The sequence below is a fragment of the Phalangium opilio genome, unplaced genomic scaffold (genome assembly GCF_054372755.1).
Source record: "Phalangium opilio isolate 3A_F unplaced genomic scaffold, DU_Popi_V2 ptg000360l_1, whole genome shotgun sequence".
Lineage (NCBI taxonomy): Eukaryota > Metazoa > Arthropoda > Arachnida > Opiliones > Phalangiidae > Phalangium > Phalangium opilio.
The window spans coordinates 3,824,673-3,838,139 of NW_028324230.1; the positions used below are offsets into that span (position 1 = coordinate 3,824,673).

Here is a 13,467-nt window from a genome sequence, read left to right on the forward strand (position 1 = left end):
AAGCGCCTGTCTCGTAAACAGGAGATCATGAGTTCAATTGTCGTCGGAGCCTTGCTGTTAAGTCACATGAACTAGATTTCGTAGCTATCAAATTTTGAAAAAATTAAAAATAATAGTTGATTTATATATGCAAATATGCAAACAATAGGGTAAAAGTTGCGGCGAGTTAATTGAGTTAATTTACTGAAAAATTCAGCATTAGTATCGCTTCAAAGCACGGGCTCCGTGGCTTAGTGGTTAAAGCGCCTGTCTCGTAAACAGGAGATCATGAGTTCGATTGTCGTCGGAGCCTTGCTGTTAAGTTACATGAACTAGATCTCGTAGCAATCAAATTTTGAAAAAATTAAAAATAATAGTTGATTTATATATGCATATATGCAAACAATAGGGTAAAAGTTGCGACGAGTTAATTGAGTTAATTTAATGAAAAATTCAGCATTAATATCGCTTCAAAGCAAGGGCTCCGTGGCTTAGTGGTTAAAGCGCCTGTCTGGTAAACAGGAGATCATGAGTTCGATTCTCGTCGGAGCCTTGCTGTTATGTTACTTGAATTTTTTTTCGTAGCTATTAAATTTTGAAAAATAAAACAATAGGGTAAAAGTTCCGATGAGTTAATTTAGTTAAATTACTGGAATATTCAGAATTCATATCGTTTCAGAGCAAGAGCTCCGTGGCTTAGTGGTTAAAGCGCCTGTCTCGTAAACAGGAGATCATGAGTTCGATTGTCGTCGGAGCCTTGCTGTTAAGTTACATGAACTAGATTTCATAGCTATCAAATTTTGAATAAATTAAAAATAATAGTTGATTTATATAAGCATATATGCAAACAAAAGGGTAAAAGTTGCGGCGAGTAAATTGAGTTAATTTACTGAAAAATTCAGCATTAATATCGCTTCCAAGCACGGGCTCCGTGGCTTAGTGGTTAAAGCGCCTGTCTCGTAAACAGGAGATCATGAGTTCGATTGTCGTCGGAGCCTTGCTGTTAAGTTACATGAACTAGATCTCGTAGCAACCAAATTTTGAAAAAATTAAAAATAATAGTTGATTTATATATGCATATATGCAAACAATAGGGTAAAAGTTGCGACGAGTTAATTGAGTTAATTTACTGAAAAATTCAGCATTAATATCGCTTCAAAGCAAGGGCTCCGTGGCTTAGTGGTTAAAGCGCCTGTCTGGTAAACAGGAGATCATGAGTTCGATTCTCGTCGGAGCCTTGCTGTTATGTTACTTGAATTTTTTTTCGTAGCTATTAAATTTTGAAAAATAAAACAATAGGGTAAAAGTTCCGATGAGTTAATTTAGTTAAATTACTGGAATATTCAGAATTCATATCGTTTCAGAGCAAGAGCTCCGTGGCTTAGTGGTTAAAGCGCCTGTCTCGTAAACAGGAGATCATGAGTTCGATTGTCGTCGGAGCCTTGCTGTTAAGTTACATGAACTAGATTTCATAGCTATCAAATTTTGAATAAATTAAAAATAATAGTTGATTTATATAAGCATATATGCAAACAAAAGGGTAAAAGTTGCGGCGAGTAAATTGAGTTAATTTACTGAAAAATTCAGCATTAATATCGCTTCCAAGCACGGGCTCCGTGGCTTAGTGGTTAAAGCGCCTGTCTCGTAAACAGGAGATCATGAGTTCGATTGTCGTCGGAGCCTTGCTGTTAAGTTACATGAACTAGATCTCGTAGCAACCAAATTTTGAAAAAATTAAAAATAATAGTTGATTTATATATGCATATATGCAAACAATAGGGTAAAAGTTGCGACGAGTTAATTGAGTTAATTTACTGAAAAATTCAGCATTAATATCGCTTCAAAGCAAGGGCTCCGTGGCTTAGTGGTTAAAGCGCCTGTCTGGTAAACAGGAGATCATGAGTTCGATTCTCGTCGGAGCCTTGCTGTTATGTTACTTGAATTTTTTTCGTAGCTATTAAATTTTGAAAAATAAAACAATAGGGTAAAAGTTCCGATGAGTTAATTTAGTTAAATTACTGGAATATTCAGAATTCATATCGTTTCAGAGCAAGAGCTCCGTGGCTTAGTGGTTAAAGCGCCTGTCTTGTAAACAGGAGATCATGAGTTCGATTCTCGTCGGAGCCTTGCTGTTATGTTACTTGAATTATTTTTCGTAGCTATTAAATTTTGAAAAATAAAACAATAGGGTAAAAGTTCTAATGAGTTAATTTAGTTAAATTACTGGAATATTCAGAATTCATATCGTTTCAGAGCAAGAGCTCCGTGGCTTAGTGGTTAAAGCGCCTGTCTCGTAAACAGGAGATCATGAGTTCAATTGTCGTCGGAGCCTTGCTGTTAAGTCACATGAACTAGATTTCGTAGCTATCAAATTTTGAAAAAATTAAAAATAATAGTTGATTTATATATGCATATATGCAAACAATAGGGTAAAAGTTGCGACGAGTTAATTGGTTAATTTACTGAAAAATTCAGCATTAATATCGCTTCAAAGCACGGGCTCCGTGGCTTAGTGGTTAAAGCGCCTGTCTTGTAAACAGGAGATCATGAGTTCGATTCTCGTCGGAGCCTTGCTGTTATGTTACTTGAATTATTTTTCGTAGCTATTAAATTTTGAAAAATTAAACAATAGGGTTAAAGTTCCGATGAGTTAATTTAGTTAAATTACTGGAATATTCAGAATTCATATCGTTTCAGAGCAAGAGCTCCGTGGCTTTGTGGTTAAAGCGCCTGTCTCGTAAACAGGAGACCATGAGTTCGATTGTCGTCGGAGCCTTGCTGTTAAGTTACATGAACTAGATTTCGTAGCTATCAAATTTTGAAAAAATTAAAAATAATAGTTGATTTACATATGCATATATGCAAATAATAGGGTAAAAGTTGCGACGAGTTAATTGAGTTAATTTACTGAAAAATTCAGCATTAATATCGCTTCAAAGCAAGGGCTCCGTGGCTTAGTGGTTAAAGCGCCTGTCTTGTAAACAGGAGATCATGAGTTCGATTCTCGTCGGAGCCTTGCTGTTATGTTACTTGAATTATTTTTCGTAGCTATTAATTTTTGAAAAATGAAACAATAGGGTAGAAGTTCCGATGAGTTAATTTAGTTAAATTACTGGAATATTCAGAATTCATATCGTTTCAGAGCAAGAGCTCCGTGGCTTAGTGGTTAAAGCGCCTGTCTTGTAAACAGGAGATCATGAGTTCGATTCTCGTCGGAGCCTTGCTGTTATGTTACTTGAATTATTTTTCGTAGCTATTAAATTTTGAAAAATAAAACAATAGGGTAAAAGTTCCAATGAGTTAATTTAGTTAAATTACTGGAATATTCAGAATTCATATCGTTTCAGAGCAAGAGCTCCCTGGCTTAGTGGTTAAAGCGCCTGTCTCGTAAACAGGAGATCATGAGTTCGATTGTCGTCGGAGCCTTGCTGTTAAGTTACATGAACTAGATTTCGTAGCTATCAAATTTTGAAAAAATTAAAAATAATAGTTGATTTATATATGCATATATGCAAACAATAGGGTAAAAGTTGCGACGAGTTAATTGAGTTAATTTACTGAAAAATTCAGCATTAATATCGCTTCAAAGCACGGGCTCCGTGGCTTAGTGGTTAAAGCGCCTGTCTTGTAAACAGGAGATCATGAGTTCGATTCTCGTCGAAGCCTTGCTGTTATGTTACTTGAATTATTTTTCGTAGCTATTAAATTTTGAAAAATAAAACAATAGGGTAAAAGTTCCGATGAGTTAATTTAGTTAAATTACTGGAATATTCAGAATTCATATCGTTTCAGAGCAGGAGCTCCGTGGCTTAGTAGTTAAAGCGCCTGTCTTGTGAACAGGAGATCATGAGTTCGATTCTCGTCGGAGCCTTGCTGTTATGTTACTTGAATTTTTTTTCGTAGCTATTAAATTTTGAAAAATAAAACAATAGGGTATAAGTTCCGATGAGTTAATTTAGTTAAATTACTGGAATATTCAGAATTCATATCGTTTCAGAGCAAGAGCTCCGTGGCTTAGTGGTTAAAGCGCCTGTCTTGTAAACAGGAGATCATGAGTTCGATTCTCGTCGGAGCCTTGCTGTTATGTTACTTGAACTATTTTTGTAGCTATTAAATTTTGAAAAATAAAACAATAGGGTAAAAGTTCCGATGAGTTAATTTATTTAAATTACTGGAATATTCAGAATTCATATCGTTTCAGAGCAAGAGCTCCGTGGCTTAGTGGTTAAAGCGCCTGTCTCGTAAACAGGAGATCATGAGTTCAATTGTCGTCGGAGCCTTGCTGTTAAGTCTCATGAACTAGATTTCGTAGCTATCAAATTTTGAAAAAATTAAAAATAACAGTTGATTTATATATGCAAATATGCAAACAATAGGGTAAAAGTTGCGACGAGTTAATTGAGTTAATTTACTGAAAAATTCAGCATTAATATCACTTCAAAGCACGGGCTCCGTGGCTTAGTGGTTAAAGCGCCTGACTTGTAAACAGGAGATCATGAGTTCGATTCTCATCGGAGCCGTGCTGTTATGTTACTTGAATTATTTTTCGTAGCTATTAAATTTTGAAAAATAAAACAATAGGGTAAAAGTTCCGATGAGTTAATTTAGTTAAATTACTGGAATATTCAGAATTCATATCGTTTCAGAGCAAGAGCCCCGTGGCTTTGTGGTTAAAGCGCCTGTCTCGTAAACAGGACACCATGAGTTCGATTGTCGTCGGAGCCTTGCTGTTAAGTTACATGAACTAGATTTCGTAGCTATCAAATTTTGAAAAAATTAAAAATAATAGTTGATTTATATATGCATATATGCAAACAATAGGGTGAAAGTTGCGACGAGTTAATTGAGTTAATTTACTGAAAAATTCAGCATTAATATTGCTTCAAAGCAAGGGCTCCGTGGCTTAGTGGTTAAAGCGCCTGTCTCGTAAACAGGAGATCATGAGTTCGATTCTCGTCGGAGCCTTGCTGTTATGTTACTTGAATTATTTTTCGTAGATATTAAATTTTGAAAAATAAAACAATAGGGTAAAACTTCCGATGAGTTAATTTAGTTAAATTACTGGAATATTCAGAATTCATATCGTTTAAGAGCAAGATCTCCGTGGCTTAGTGGTTAAAGCGCCTGTCTCGTAAACAGGAGATCATGAGTTCGATTGTCGTCGGAGCCTTGCTGTTAAGTTACATGAACTAGATCTCGTAGCTATCAAATTTTGAAAAAATTAAAAATAATAGTTGATTTATATATGCATATATGCAAACAATAGGGTAAAAGTTCCGTCGAGTTAATTGAGTTAATTTACTGAAAAATTCAGCATTAATATCGCTTCAAAGCAAGGGATCCGTGGCTTAGTGGTTAAAGCGCCTGTCTTGTAAACAGGAGATCATGAGTTCGATTCTCATCGGAGCCTTGCTGTTATGTTACTTGAATTTTTTTTCGTAGCTATTAAATTTTTAAAAATAAAACAATAGGGTAAAAGTTCCGATGAGTTAATTTACTTAAATTACTGGAACATTCACAATTCATATCGTTTCAGAGCAAGAGCTCCGTGGCTTAGTGGTTAAAGCGCCTGTCTTGTAAACAGGAGATCATGAGTTCGATTCTCGTAGGAGCCTTGCTGATATGTTACTTGAATTATTTTTCGTAGCTATTAAATTTTGAAAAATAAAACGATAGGGTAAAAGTTCCGATGAGTTAATTTAGTTAAATTACTGAAATATTCAGAATTCATATCGTTTCAGAGCAAGAGCTCCGTGGCTTAGTGGTTAAAGCGCCTGTCTCGTAAACAGGAGATCATGAGTTCAATTGTCGTCGGAGCCTTGCTGTTAAGTCTCATGAACTAGATTTCGTAGCTATCAAATTTTGAAAAAATTAAAAATAATAGTTGATTTATATATGCAAATATGCAAACAATAGGGTAAAAGTTGCGACGAGTTAATTGAGTTAATTTACTGAAAAATTCAGCATTAATATCGCTTCAAAGCACGGGCTCCGTGGCTTAGTGGTTAAAGCGCCTGTCTTGTAAACAGGAGATCATGAGTTCGATTCTCGTCGGAGCCTTGCTGTTATGTTACTTGAATTATTTTTCGTAGCTATTAAATTTTGAAAAATAAAACAATAGGGTAAAAGTTCCGATGAGTTAATTTAGTTAAATTACTGGAATATTCAGAATTCATATCGTTTCAGAGCAAGAGCTCCGTGGCTTTGTGGTTAAAGCGCCTGTCTCGTAAACAGAACACCATGAGTTCGATTGTCGTCGGAGCCTTGCTGTTAAGTTAAATGAACTAGATTTCGTAGCTATCAAATTTTGAAAAAATTAAAAATAATAGTTGATTTATATATGCATATATGCAAACAATAGGGTAAAAGTTCCGATGAGTTAATTTAGTTAAATTACTGGAATATTCAGAATTCATATCGTTTCAGAGCAAGAGCTCCGTGGCTTAGTGGTTAAAGCGCCTGTCTTGTAAACAGGAGATCTTGAGTTCGATTCTCGTCGGAGCCTTGCTGTTAAGTTACTTGAATTATTTTTCGTAGCTATTAAATTTTGAAAAATAAAACAATAGGGTAAAAGTTCCGATGAGTTAATTTAGTTAAATTACTGGAATATTCAGAATTCATATCGTTTCAGAGCAAGATCTCCGTGGCTTAGTGGTTAAAGCGCCTGTCTCGTAAACAGGAGATCATGAGTTCAATTGTCGTCGGAGCCTTGCTGTTAAGTCACATGAACTAGATTTCGTAGCTATCAAATTTTGAAAAAATTAAAAATAATTGTTGATTTATATATGCAAATATGAAAACAATAGGGTAAAAGTTGCGACGAGTTAATTGAGTTAATTTACTGAAAAATTCAGCATTAATATCGCTTCAAAGCACGGGCTCCGTGGCTAAGTGGTTAAAGCGCCTGTCTCGTAAACAGGAGATCATGAGTTCGATTGTCGTCGGAGCCTTGCTGTTAAGTTACATGAACTAGATCTCGTAGCTATCAAATTTTGAAAAAATTAAAAATAATAGTTGATTTATATATGCATATATGCAAACAATAGGGTAGAAGTTCCGATGAGTTAATTTAGTTAAATTACTGGAATATTCAGAATTCATATCGTTTCAGAGCAAGAGCTCCGTGGCTTAGTGGTTAAAGCGCCTGTCTTGTAAACAGGAGATCTTGAGTTCGATTCTCGTCGGAGCCTTGCTGTTAAGTTACTTGAATTATTTTTCGTAGCTATTAAATTTTGAAAAATAAAACAATAGGGTAAAAGTTCCGATGAGTTAATTTAGTTAAATTACTGGAATATTCAGAATTCATATCGCTTCAGAGCAAGATCTCCGTGGCTTAGTGGTTAAAGCGCCTGTCTCGTAAACAGGAGATCATGAGTTCAATTGTCGTCGGAGCCTTGCTGTTAAGTCACATGAACTAGATTTCGTAGCTATCAAATTTTGAAAAAATTAAAAATAATTGTTGATTTATATATGCAAATATGAAAACAATAGGGTAAAAGTTGCGACGAGTTAATTGAGTTAATTTACTGAAAAATTCAGCATTAATATCGCTTCAAAGCACGGGCTCCGTGGCTAAGTGGTTAAAGCGCCTGTCTCGTAAACAGGAGATCATGAGTTCGATTGTCGTCGGAGCCTTGCTGTTAAGTTACATGAACTAGATCTCGTAGCTATCAAATTTTGAAAAAATTAAAAATAATAGTTGATTTATATATGCATATATGCAAACAATAGGGTAAAAGTTGCGACGAGTTAATTGAGTTAATTTACTGAAAAATTCAGCATTAATATCGCTTCAAAGCACGGGCTCCGTGGCTTAGTGGTTAAAGCGCCTGTCTTGAAAACAGGAGATCATGAGTTCGATTCTCGTCGGAGCCTTGCTGTTATGTTACTTGAATTTTTTTCGTAGCTATTAAATTTTTAAAAATAAAACAATAGGGTAAAAGTTCCGATGAGTTAATTTAGTTAATTTACTAGAATATTCAGAATTCATATCGTTTCAGAGCAAGAGTTCCGTGGCTTAGTGGTTAAAGCGCCTGTCTTGTAAACAGGAGATCATGAGTTCGATTCTCGTCGGAGCCTTGCTGTTATGTTACTTGAATTATTTTTCGTAGCTATTAAATTTTGAAAAATTAAACAATAGGGTAAAAGTACCGATGAGTTAATTTAGTTAAATTACTGGAATATTCAGACTTCATATCTTTTCAGAGCAAGAGCTCCGTGGCTTAGTGGTTAAAGCGCCTGTCTTGTAAACAGGAGATCTCGAGATCGATTCTCGTCGGAGCCTTGCTGTTAAGTTACTTGAATTATTTTTCGTAGCTATTAAATTTTGAAAAATAAAACAATAGGGTAAAAGTTCCGATGAGTTAATTTAGTTAAATTACTGGAATATTCAGAATTCATATCGTTTCAGAGCAAGATCTCCGTGGCTTAGTGGTTAAAGCGCCTGTCTCGTAAACAGGAGATCATGAGTTCAATTGTCGTCGGAGCCTTGCTGTTAAGTCACATGAACTAGATTTCGAAGCTATCAAATTTTAAAAAAATTAAAAATAATTGTTGATTTATATATGCAAATATGCAAACAATAGGGTAAAAGTTGCGACGAGTTAATTGAGTTAATTTACTGAAAAATTCAGCATTAATATCGCTTCAAAGCACGGGCTCCGTGGCTTAGTGGTTAAAGCGCCTGTCTCGTAAACAGGAGATCATGAGTTCGATTGTCGTCGGGGCCTTGCTGTTAAGTTACGTGAACTAGATCTCGTAGCTATCAAATTTTGAAAAAATTAAAAATAATAGTTGATTTATATATGCAAATATGCAAACAATAGGGTAAAAGTTGCGACGAGTTAATTGAGCTAATTTACTGAAAAATTCAGCATTAATATCGCTTCAAAGCACGGGCTCCGTGGCTTAGTGGTTAAAGCGCCTGTCTCGTAAACTGGAGACCATGAGTTCGATTCTCGTCGGAGCCTTGCTGTTATGTTACTTGAATTATTTTTCGTAGCTATTAAATTTTGAAAAATAAAACAATAGGGTAAAAGTTGCGATGAGTTAATTTAGTTAAATTACTGGAATATTCAGAATTCATATCGTTTCAGAGCAAGAGCTCCGTGGCTTAGTGGTTAAAGCGCCTGTCTCGTAAACAGGAGATCATGAGTTCGATTGTCGTCGGAGCCTTGCTGTTAAGTTACATGAACTAGATCTCGTACCTATCAAATTTTGAAAAAATTAAAAATAATTGTTGATTTATATATGCAAATATGCAAACAATAGGGTAAAAGTTGCGACGAGTTAATTGAGTTAATTTACTGAAAAATTCAGCATTAATATCGCTTCAAAGCACGGGCTCCGTGGCTTAGTGGTTAAAGCGCCTGTCTCGTAAACAGGAGATCATGAGTTCGATTGTCGTCGGGGCCTTGCTGTTAAGTTACGTGAACTAGATCTCGTAGCTATCAAATTTTGAAAAAATTAAAAATAATAGTTGATTTATATATGCAAATATGCAAACAATAGGGTAAAAGTTGCGACGAGTTAATTGAGCTAATTTACTGAAAAATTCAGCATTAATATCGCTTCAAAGCACGGGCTCCGTGGCTTAGTGGTTAAAGCGCCTGTCTCGTAAACTGGAGACCATGAGTTCGATTCTCGTCGGAGCCTTGCTGTTATGTTACTTGAATTATTTTTCGTAGCTATTAAATTTTGAAAAATAAAACAATAGGGTAAAAGTTCCGATGAGTTAATTTAGTTAAATTACTGGAATATTCAGAATTCATATCGTTTCAGAGCAAGATCTCCGTGGCTTAGTGGTTAAAGCGCCTGTCTCGTAAACAGGAGATCATGAGTTCAATTGTCGTCGGAGCCTTGCTGTTAAGTCACATGAACTAGATTTCGTACCTATCAAATTTTGAAAAAATTAAAAATAATAGTTGATTTATATATGCAAATATGCAAACAATAGGGTAAAAGTTGCGGAGAGTTAATTGAGTTAATTTACTGAAAAATTCAGCATTAATATCGCTTCAAAGCACGGGCTCCGTGGCTTAGTGGTTAAAGCGCCTGTCTCGTAAACAGGAGATCATGAGTTCGATTGTCGTCGGAGCCTTGCTGTTAAGTTACATGAACTAGATCTCGTACCTATCAAATTTTGAAAAAATTAAAAATAATAGTTGATTTATATATGCAAATATGCAAACAATAGGGTAAAAGTTGCGGAGAGTTAATTGAGTTAATTTACTGAAAAATTCAGCATTAATATCGCTTCAAAGCACGGGCTCCGTGGCTTAGTGGTTAAAGCGCCTGTCTTGTAAACAGGAGATCATGAGTTCGATTCTCGTCGGAGCCTTGCTGTTATGTTCCTTGAATTATTTTTCGTAGCTATTAAATTTTGAAAAATAAAACAATAGGGTAAAAGTTGCGATGAGTTAATTTAGTTAAATTACTGGAATATTCAGAATTCATATCGTTTCAGAGCAAGAGCTCCGTGGCTTAGTGGTTAAAGCGCCTGTCTCGTAAACAGGAGATCATGAGTTCGATTGTCGTCGGAGCCTTGCTGTTAAGTTACATGAACTAGATTTCATAGCTATCAAATTTTGAATAAATTAAAAATAATAGTTGATTTATATAAGCATATATGCAAACAAAAGGGTAAAAGTTGCGGCGAGTAAATTGAGTTAATTTACTGAAAAATTCAGCATTAATATCGCTTCCAAGCACGGGCTCCGTGGCTTAGTGGTTAAAGCGCCTGTCTCGTAAACAGGAGATCATGAGTTCTATTGTCGTCGGAGCCTTGCTGTTAAGTTACATGAACTAGATCTCGTAGCAATCAAATTTTGAAAAAATTAAAAATAATAGTTGATTTATATATGCATATATGCAAACAATAGGGTAAAAGTTGCGACGAGTTAATTGAGTTAATTTACTGAAAAATTCAGCATTAATATCGCTTCAAAGCAAGGGCTCCGTGGCTTAGTGGTTAAAGCGCCTGTCTGGTAAACAGGAGATCATGAGTTCGATTCTCGTCGGAGCCTTGCTGTTATGTTACTTGAATTTTTTTCGTAGCTATTAAATTTTGAAAAATAAAACAATAGGGTAAAAGTTCCGATGAGTTAATTTAGTTAAATTACTGGAATATTCAGAATTCATATCGTTTCAGAGCAAGAGCTCCGTGGCTTAGTGGTTAAAGCGCCTGTCTTTTAAACAGGAGATCATGAGTTCGATTGTCGTCGGAGCCTTGCTGTTAAGTTACATGAACTAGATCTCGTAGCAATCAAATTTTGAAAAAATTAAAAATAATAGTTGATTTATATATGCATATATGCAAACAATAGGGTAAAAGTTGCGACGAGTTAATTGAGTTAATTTAATGAAAAATTCAGCATTAATATCGCTTCAAAGCAAGGGCTCCGTGGCTTAGTGGTTAAAGCGCCTGTCTGGTAAACAGGAGATCATGAGTTCGATTCTCGTCGGAGCCTTGCTGTTATGTTACTTGAATTATTTTTCGTAGCTATTAAATTTTGAAAAATAAAACAATAGGGTAAAAGTTTTAATGAGTTAATTTAGTTAAATTACTGGAATATTCAGAATTCATATCGTTTCAGAGCAAGAGCTCCGTGGCTTAGTGGTTAAAGCGCCTGTCTCGTAAACAGGAGATCATGAGTTCAATTGTCGTCGGAGCCTTGCTGTTAAGTCACATGAACTAGATTTCGTAGCTATCAAATTTTGAAAAAATTAAAAATAATAGTTGATTTATATATGCATATATGCAAACAATAGGGTAAAAGTTGCGACGAGTTAATTGAGTTAATTTACTGAAAAATTCAGCATTAATATCGCTTCAAAGCACGGGCTCCGTGGCTTAGTGGTTAAAGCGCCTGTCTTGTAAACAGGAGATCATGAGTTCGATTCTCGTCGGAGCCTTGCTGTTATGTTACTTGATTTATTTTTCGTAGCTATTAAATTTTGAAAAATTAAACAATAGGGTTAAAGTTCCGATGAGTTAATTTAGTTAAATTACTGGAATATTCAAAATTCATATCGTTTCAGAGCAAGAGCTCCGTGGCTTTGTGGTTAAAGCGCCTGTCTCGTAAACAGGAGACCATGAGTTCGATTGTCGTCGGAGCCTTGCTGTTAAGTTACATGAACTAGATTTCGTAGCTATCAAATTTTGAAAAAATTAAAAATAATAGTTGATTTACATATGCATATATGCAAATAATAGGGTAAAAGTTGCGACGAGTTAATTGAGTTAATTTACTGAAAAATTCAGCATTAATATCGCTTCAAAGCAAGGGCTCCGTGGCTTAGTGGTTAAAGCGCCTGTCTTGTAAACAGGAGATCATGAGTTCGATTCTCGTCGGAGCCTTGCTGTTATGTTACTTGAATTATTTTTCGTAGCTATTAATTTTTGAAAAATGAAACAATAGGGTAGAAGTTCCGATGAGTTAATTTAGTTAAATTACTGGAATATTCAGAATTCATATCGTTTCAGAGCAAGAGCTCCGTGGCTTAGTGGTTAAAGCGCCTGTCTTGTAAACAGGAGATCATGAGTTCGATTCTCGTCGGAGCCTTGCTGTTATGTTACTTGAATTATTTTTCGTAGCTATTAAATTTTGAAAAATAAAACAATAGGGTAAAAGTTCCAATGAGTTAATTTAGTTAAATTACTGGAATATTCAGAATTCATATCGTTTCAGAGCAAGAGCTCCCTGGCTTAGTGGTTAAAGCGCCTGTCTCGTAAACAGGAGATCATGAGTTCGATTGTCGTCGGAGCCTTGCTGTTAAGTTACATGAACTAGATTTCGTAGCTATCAAATTTTGAAAAAATTAAAAATAATAGTTGATTTATATATGCATATATGCAAACAATAGGGTAAAAATTGCGGCGAGTTAATTGAGTTAATTTACTGAAAAATTCAGCATTAATATCGCTTCAAAGCACGGGCTCCGTGGCTTAGTGGTTAAAGCGCCTGTCTTGTAAACAGGAGATCATGAGTTCGATTCTCGTCGAAGCCTTGCTGTTATGTTACTTGAATTATTTTTCGTAGCTATTAAATTTTGAAAAATAAAACAATAGGGTAAAAGTTCCGATGAGTTAATTTAGTTAAATTACTGGAATATTCAGAATTCATATCGTTTCAGAGCAGGAGCTCCGTGGCTTAGTGGTTAAAGCGCCTGTCTTGTGAACAGGAGATCATGAGTTCGATTCTCGTCGGAGCCTTGCTGTTATGTTACTTGAATTTTTTTTCGTAGCTATTAAATTTTGAAAAATAAAACAATAGGGTAAAAGTTCCGATGAGTTAATTTAGTTAAATTACTGGAATATTCAGAATTCATATCGTTTCAGAGCAAGAGCTCCGTGGCTTAGTGGTTAAAGCGCCTGTCTCGTAAACAGGAGATCATGAGTTCGATTGTCGTCGGAGCCTTGCTGTTAAGTTACATGAACTAGATTTCGTAGCTATCAAATTTTGAAAAAATTAAAAATAATAGTTGATT

General features: G+C 35.3%; 48 non-coding genes across 48 annotated transcripts; all 48 read left to right on the forward strand.

Moving 5' to 3' along the window:
• Positions 1–219: 219 nt before the first annotated feature.
• On the forward strand, positions 220–292 carry TRNAT-CGU (transfer RNA threonine (anticodon CGU)). The gene has a single exon. It is a non-coding gene; the product is annotated as a tRNA-Thr (tRNA).
• Positions 293–459: 167 nt separating this feature from the next.
• TRNAT-GGU (transfer RNA threonine (anticodon GGU)) lies at positions 460–532 on the forward strand. The gene has a single exon. It is a non-coding gene; the product is annotated as a tRNA-Thr (tRNA).
• A 132-nt stretch (positions 533–664) lies between these two features.
• On the forward strand, positions 665–737 carry TRNAT-CGU (transfer RNA threonine (anticodon CGU)). The gene has a single exon. It is a non-coding gene; the product is annotated as a tRNA-Thr (tRNA).
• A 167-nt stretch (positions 738–904) lies between these two features.
• On the forward strand, positions 905–977 carry TRNAT-CGU (transfer RNA threonine (anticodon CGU)). Its single transcript has one exon. It is a non-coding gene; the product is annotated as a tRNA-Thr (tRNA).
• Positions 978–1,144: 167 nt separating this feature from the next.
• Positions 1,145–1,217, forward strand: TRNAT-GGU (transfer RNA threonine (anticodon GGU)). The gene has a single exon. It is a non-coding gene; the product is annotated as a tRNA-Thr (tRNA).
• Positions 1,218–1,349: 132 nt separating this feature from the next.
• On the forward strand, positions 1,350–1,422 carry TRNAT-CGU (transfer RNA threonine (anticodon CGU)). Its single transcript has one exon. It is a non-coding gene; the product is annotated as a tRNA-Thr (tRNA).
• Positions 1,423–1,589: 167 nt separating this feature from the next.
• On the forward strand, positions 1,590–1,662 carry TRNAT-CGU (transfer RNA threonine (anticodon CGU)). Its single transcript has one exon. It is a non-coding gene; the product is annotated as a tRNA-Thr (tRNA).
• Positions 1,663–1,829: 167 nt separating this feature from the next.
• TRNAT-GGU (transfer RNA threonine (anticodon GGU)) lies at positions 1,830–1,902 on the forward strand. Its single transcript has one exon. It is a non-coding gene; the product is annotated as a tRNA-Thr (tRNA).
• Positions 1,903–2,033: 131 nt separating this feature from the next.
• On the forward strand, positions 2,034–2,106 carry TRNAT-UGU (transfer RNA threonine (anticodon UGU)). Its single transcript has one exon. It is a non-coding gene; the product is annotated as a tRNA-Thr (tRNA).
• Positions 2,107–2,238: 132 nt separating this feature from the next.
• Positions 2,239–2,311, forward strand: TRNAT-CGU (transfer RNA threonine (anticodon CGU)). Its single transcript has one exon. It is a non-coding gene; the product is annotated as a tRNA-Thr (tRNA).
• A 166-nt stretch (positions 2,312–2,477) lies between these two features.
• On the forward strand, positions 2,478–2,550 carry TRNAT-UGU (transfer RNA threonine (anticodon UGU)). The gene has a single exon. It is a non-coding gene; the product is annotated as a tRNA-Thr (tRNA).
• Positions 2,551–2,922: 372 nt separating this feature from the next.
• TRNAT-UGU (transfer RNA threonine (anticodon UGU)) lies at positions 2,923–2,995 on the forward strand. Its single transcript has one exon. It is a non-coding gene; the product is annotated as a tRNA-Thr (tRNA).
• Positions 2,996–3,127: 132 nt separating this feature from the next.
• TRNAT-UGU (transfer RNA threonine (anticodon UGU)) lies at positions 3,128–3,200 on the forward strand. The gene has a single exon. It is a non-coding gene; the product is annotated as a tRNA-Thr (tRNA).
• Positions 3,201–3,572: 372 nt separating this feature from the next.
• TRNAT-UGU (transfer RNA threonine (anticodon UGU)) lies at positions 3,573–3,645 on the forward strand. Its single transcript has one exon. It is a non-coding gene; the product is annotated as a tRNA-Thr (tRNA).
• Positions 3,646–3,777: 132 nt separating this feature from the next.
• Positions 3,778–3,850, forward strand: TRNAT-UGU (transfer RNA threonine (anticodon UGU)). The gene has a single exon. It is a non-coding gene; the product is annotated as a tRNA-Thr (tRNA).
• Positions 3,851–3,982: 132 nt separating this feature from the next.
• TRNAT-UGU (transfer RNA threonine (anticodon UGU)) lies at positions 3,983–4,055 on the forward strand. The gene has a single exon. It is a non-coding gene; the product is annotated as a tRNA-Thr (tRNA).
• Positions 4,056–4,186: 131 nt separating this feature from the next.
• Positions 4,187–4,259, forward strand: TRNAT-CGU (transfer RNA threonine (anticodon CGU)). Its single transcript has one exon. It is a non-coding gene; the product is annotated as a tRNA-Thr (tRNA).
• Positions 4,260–4,426: 167 nt separating this feature from the next.
• Positions 4,427–4,499, forward strand: TRNAT-UGU (transfer RNA threonine (anticodon UGU)). The gene has a single exon. It is a non-coding gene; the product is annotated as a tRNA-Thr (tRNA).
• Positions 4,500–4,871: 372 nt separating this feature from the next.
• On the forward strand, positions 4,872–4,944 carry TRNAT-CGU (transfer RNA threonine (anticodon CGU)). Its single transcript has one exon. It is a non-coding gene; the product is annotated as a tRNA-Thr (tRNA).
• Positions 4,945–5,316: 372 nt separating this feature from the next.
• Positions 5,317–5,389, forward strand: TRNAT-UGU (transfer RNA threonine (anticodon UGU)). Its single transcript has one exon. It is a non-coding gene; the product is annotated as a tRNA-Thr (tRNA).
• A 132-nt stretch (positions 5,390–5,521) lies between these two features.
• Positions 5,522–5,594, forward strand: TRNAT-UGU (transfer RNA threonine (anticodon UGU)). The gene has a single exon. It is a non-coding gene; the product is annotated as a tRNA-Thr (tRNA).
• A 132-nt stretch (positions 5,595–5,726) lies between these two features.
• On the forward strand, positions 5,727–5,799 carry TRNAT-CGU (transfer RNA threonine (anticodon CGU)). Its single transcript has one exon. It is a non-coding gene; the product is annotated as a tRNA-Thr (tRNA).
• A 167-nt stretch (positions 5,800–5,966) lies between these two features.
• Positions 5,967–6,039, forward strand: TRNAT-UGU (transfer RNA threonine (anticodon UGU)). The gene has a single exon. It is a non-coding gene; the product is annotated as a tRNA-Thr (tRNA).
• A 372-nt stretch (positions 6,040–6,411) lies between these two features.
• TRNAT-UGU (transfer RNA threonine (anticodon UGU)) lies at positions 6,412–6,484 on the forward strand. Its single transcript has one exon. It is a non-coding gene; the product is annotated as a tRNA-Thr (tRNA).
• Positions 6,485–6,856: 372 nt separating this feature from the next.
• On the forward strand, positions 6,857–6,929 carry TRNAT-CGU (transfer RNA threonine (anticodon CGU)). Its single transcript has one exon. It is a non-coding gene; the product is annotated as a tRNA-Thr (tRNA).
• Positions 6,930–7,096: 167 nt separating this feature from the next.
• TRNAT-UGU (transfer RNA threonine (anticodon UGU)) lies at positions 7,097–7,169 on the forward strand. Its single transcript has one exon. It is a non-coding gene; the product is annotated as a tRNA-Thr (tRNA).
• Positions 7,170–7,541: 372 nt separating this feature from the next.
• Positions 7,542–7,614, forward strand: TRNAT-CGU (transfer RNA threonine (anticodon CGU)). Its single transcript has one exon. It is a non-coding gene; the product is annotated as a tRNA-Thr (tRNA).
• Positions 7,615–7,781: 167 nt separating this feature from the next.
• On the forward strand, positions 7,782–7,854 carry TRNAS-UGA (transfer RNA serine (anticodon UGA)). Its single transcript has one exon. It is a non-coding gene; the product is annotated as a tRNA-Ser (tRNA).
• A 131-nt stretch (positions 7,855–7,985) lies between these two features.
• TRNAT-UGU (transfer RNA threonine (anticodon UGU)) lies at positions 7,986–8,058 on the forward strand. Its single transcript has one exon. It is a non-coding gene; the product is annotated as a tRNA-Thr (tRNA).
• Positions 8,059–8,190: 132 nt separating this feature from the next.
• On the forward strand, positions 8,191–8,263 carry TRNAT-UGU (transfer RNA threonine (anticodon UGU)). Its single transcript has one exon. It is a non-coding gene; the product is annotated as a tRNA-Thr (tRNA).
• Positions 8,264–8,635: 372 nt separating this feature from the next.
• TRNAT-CGU (transfer RNA threonine (anticodon CGU)) lies at positions 8,636–8,708 on the forward strand. The gene has a single exon. It is a non-coding gene; the product is annotated as a tRNA-Thr (tRNA).
• Positions 8,709–8,875: 167 nt separating this feature from the next.
• Positions 8,876–8,948, forward strand: TRNAT-CGU (transfer RNA threonine (anticodon CGU)). Its single transcript has one exon. It is a non-coding gene; the product is annotated as a tRNA-Thr (tRNA).
• A 132-nt stretch (positions 8,949–9,080) lies between these two features.
• Positions 9,081–9,153, forward strand: TRNAT-CGU (transfer RNA threonine (anticodon CGU)). Its single transcript has one exon. It is a non-coding gene; the product is annotated as a tRNA-Thr (tRNA).
• A 167-nt stretch (positions 9,154–9,320) lies between these two features.
• Positions 9,321–9,393, forward strand: TRNAT-CGU (transfer RNA threonine (anticodon CGU)). The gene has a single exon. It is a non-coding gene; the product is annotated as a tRNA-Thr (tRNA).
• A 167-nt stretch (positions 9,394–9,560) lies between these two features.
• On the forward strand, positions 9,561–9,633 carry TRNAT-CGU (transfer RNA threonine (anticodon CGU)). Its single transcript has one exon. It is a non-coding gene; the product is annotated as a tRNA-Thr (tRNA).
• A 372-nt stretch (positions 9,634–10,005) lies between these two features.
• TRNAT-CGU (transfer RNA threonine (anticodon CGU)) lies at positions 10,006–10,078 on the forward strand. The gene has a single exon. It is a non-coding gene; the product is annotated as a tRNA-Thr (tRNA).
• A 167-nt stretch (positions 10,079–10,245) lies between these two features.
• TRNAT-UGU (transfer RNA threonine (anticodon UGU)) lies at positions 10,246–10,318 on the forward strand. The gene has a single exon. It is a non-coding gene; the product is annotated as a tRNA-Thr (tRNA).
• A 132-nt stretch (positions 10,319–10,450) lies between these two features.
• On the forward strand, positions 10,451–10,523 carry TRNAT-CGU (transfer RNA threonine (anticodon CGU)). The gene has a single exon. It is a non-coding gene; the product is annotated as a tRNA-Thr (tRNA).
• A 167-nt stretch (positions 10,524–10,690) lies between these two features.
• Positions 10,691–10,763, forward strand: TRNAT-CGU (transfer RNA threonine (anticodon CGU)). Its single transcript has one exon. It is a non-coding gene; the product is annotated as a tRNA-Thr (tRNA).
• A 167-nt stretch (positions 10,764–10,930) lies between these two features.
• On the forward strand, positions 10,931–11,003 carry TRNAT-GGU (transfer RNA threonine (anticodon GGU)). The gene has a single exon. It is a non-coding gene; the product is annotated as a tRNA-Thr (tRNA).
• Positions 11,004–11,374: 371 nt separating this feature from the next.
• On the forward strand, positions 11,375–11,447 carry TRNAT-GGU (transfer RNA threonine (anticodon GGU)). Its single transcript has one exon. It is a non-coding gene; the product is annotated as a tRNA-Thr (tRNA).
• A 132-nt stretch (positions 11,448–11,579) lies between these two features.
• Positions 11,580–11,652, forward strand: TRNAT-CGU (transfer RNA threonine (anticodon CGU)). The gene has a single exon. It is a non-coding gene; the product is annotated as a tRNA-Thr (tRNA).
• A 167-nt stretch (positions 11,653–11,819) lies between these two features.
• On the forward strand, positions 11,820–11,892 carry TRNAT-UGU (transfer RNA threonine (anticodon UGU)). The gene has a single exon. It is a non-coding gene; the product is annotated as a tRNA-Thr (tRNA).
• A 372-nt stretch (positions 11,893–12,264) lies between these two features.
• On the forward strand, positions 12,265–12,337 carry TRNAT-UGU (transfer RNA threonine (anticodon UGU)). The gene has a single exon. It is a non-coding gene; the product is annotated as a tRNA-Thr (tRNA).
• Positions 12,338–12,469: 132 nt separating this feature from the next.
• On the forward strand, positions 12,470–12,542 carry TRNAT-UGU (transfer RNA threonine (anticodon UGU)). The gene has a single exon. It is a non-coding gene; the product is annotated as a tRNA-Thr (tRNA).
• Positions 12,543–12,914: 372 nt separating this feature from the next.
• TRNAT-UGU (transfer RNA threonine (anticodon UGU)) lies at positions 12,915–12,987 on the forward strand. The gene has a single exon. It is a non-coding gene; the product is annotated as a tRNA-Thr (tRNA).
• A 132-nt stretch (positions 12,988–13,119) lies between these two features.
• Positions 13,120–13,192, forward strand: TRNAT-UGU (transfer RNA threonine (anticodon UGU)). The gene has a single exon. It is a non-coding gene; the product is annotated as a tRNA-Thr (tRNA).
• Positions 13,193–13,324: 132 nt separating this feature from the next.
• TRNAT-CGU (transfer RNA threonine (anticodon CGU)) lies at positions 13,325–13,397 on the forward strand. Its single transcript has one exon. It is a non-coding gene; the product is annotated as a tRNA-Thr (tRNA).
• The last annotated feature ends 70 nt before the right edge of the window (positions 13,398–13,467 follow it).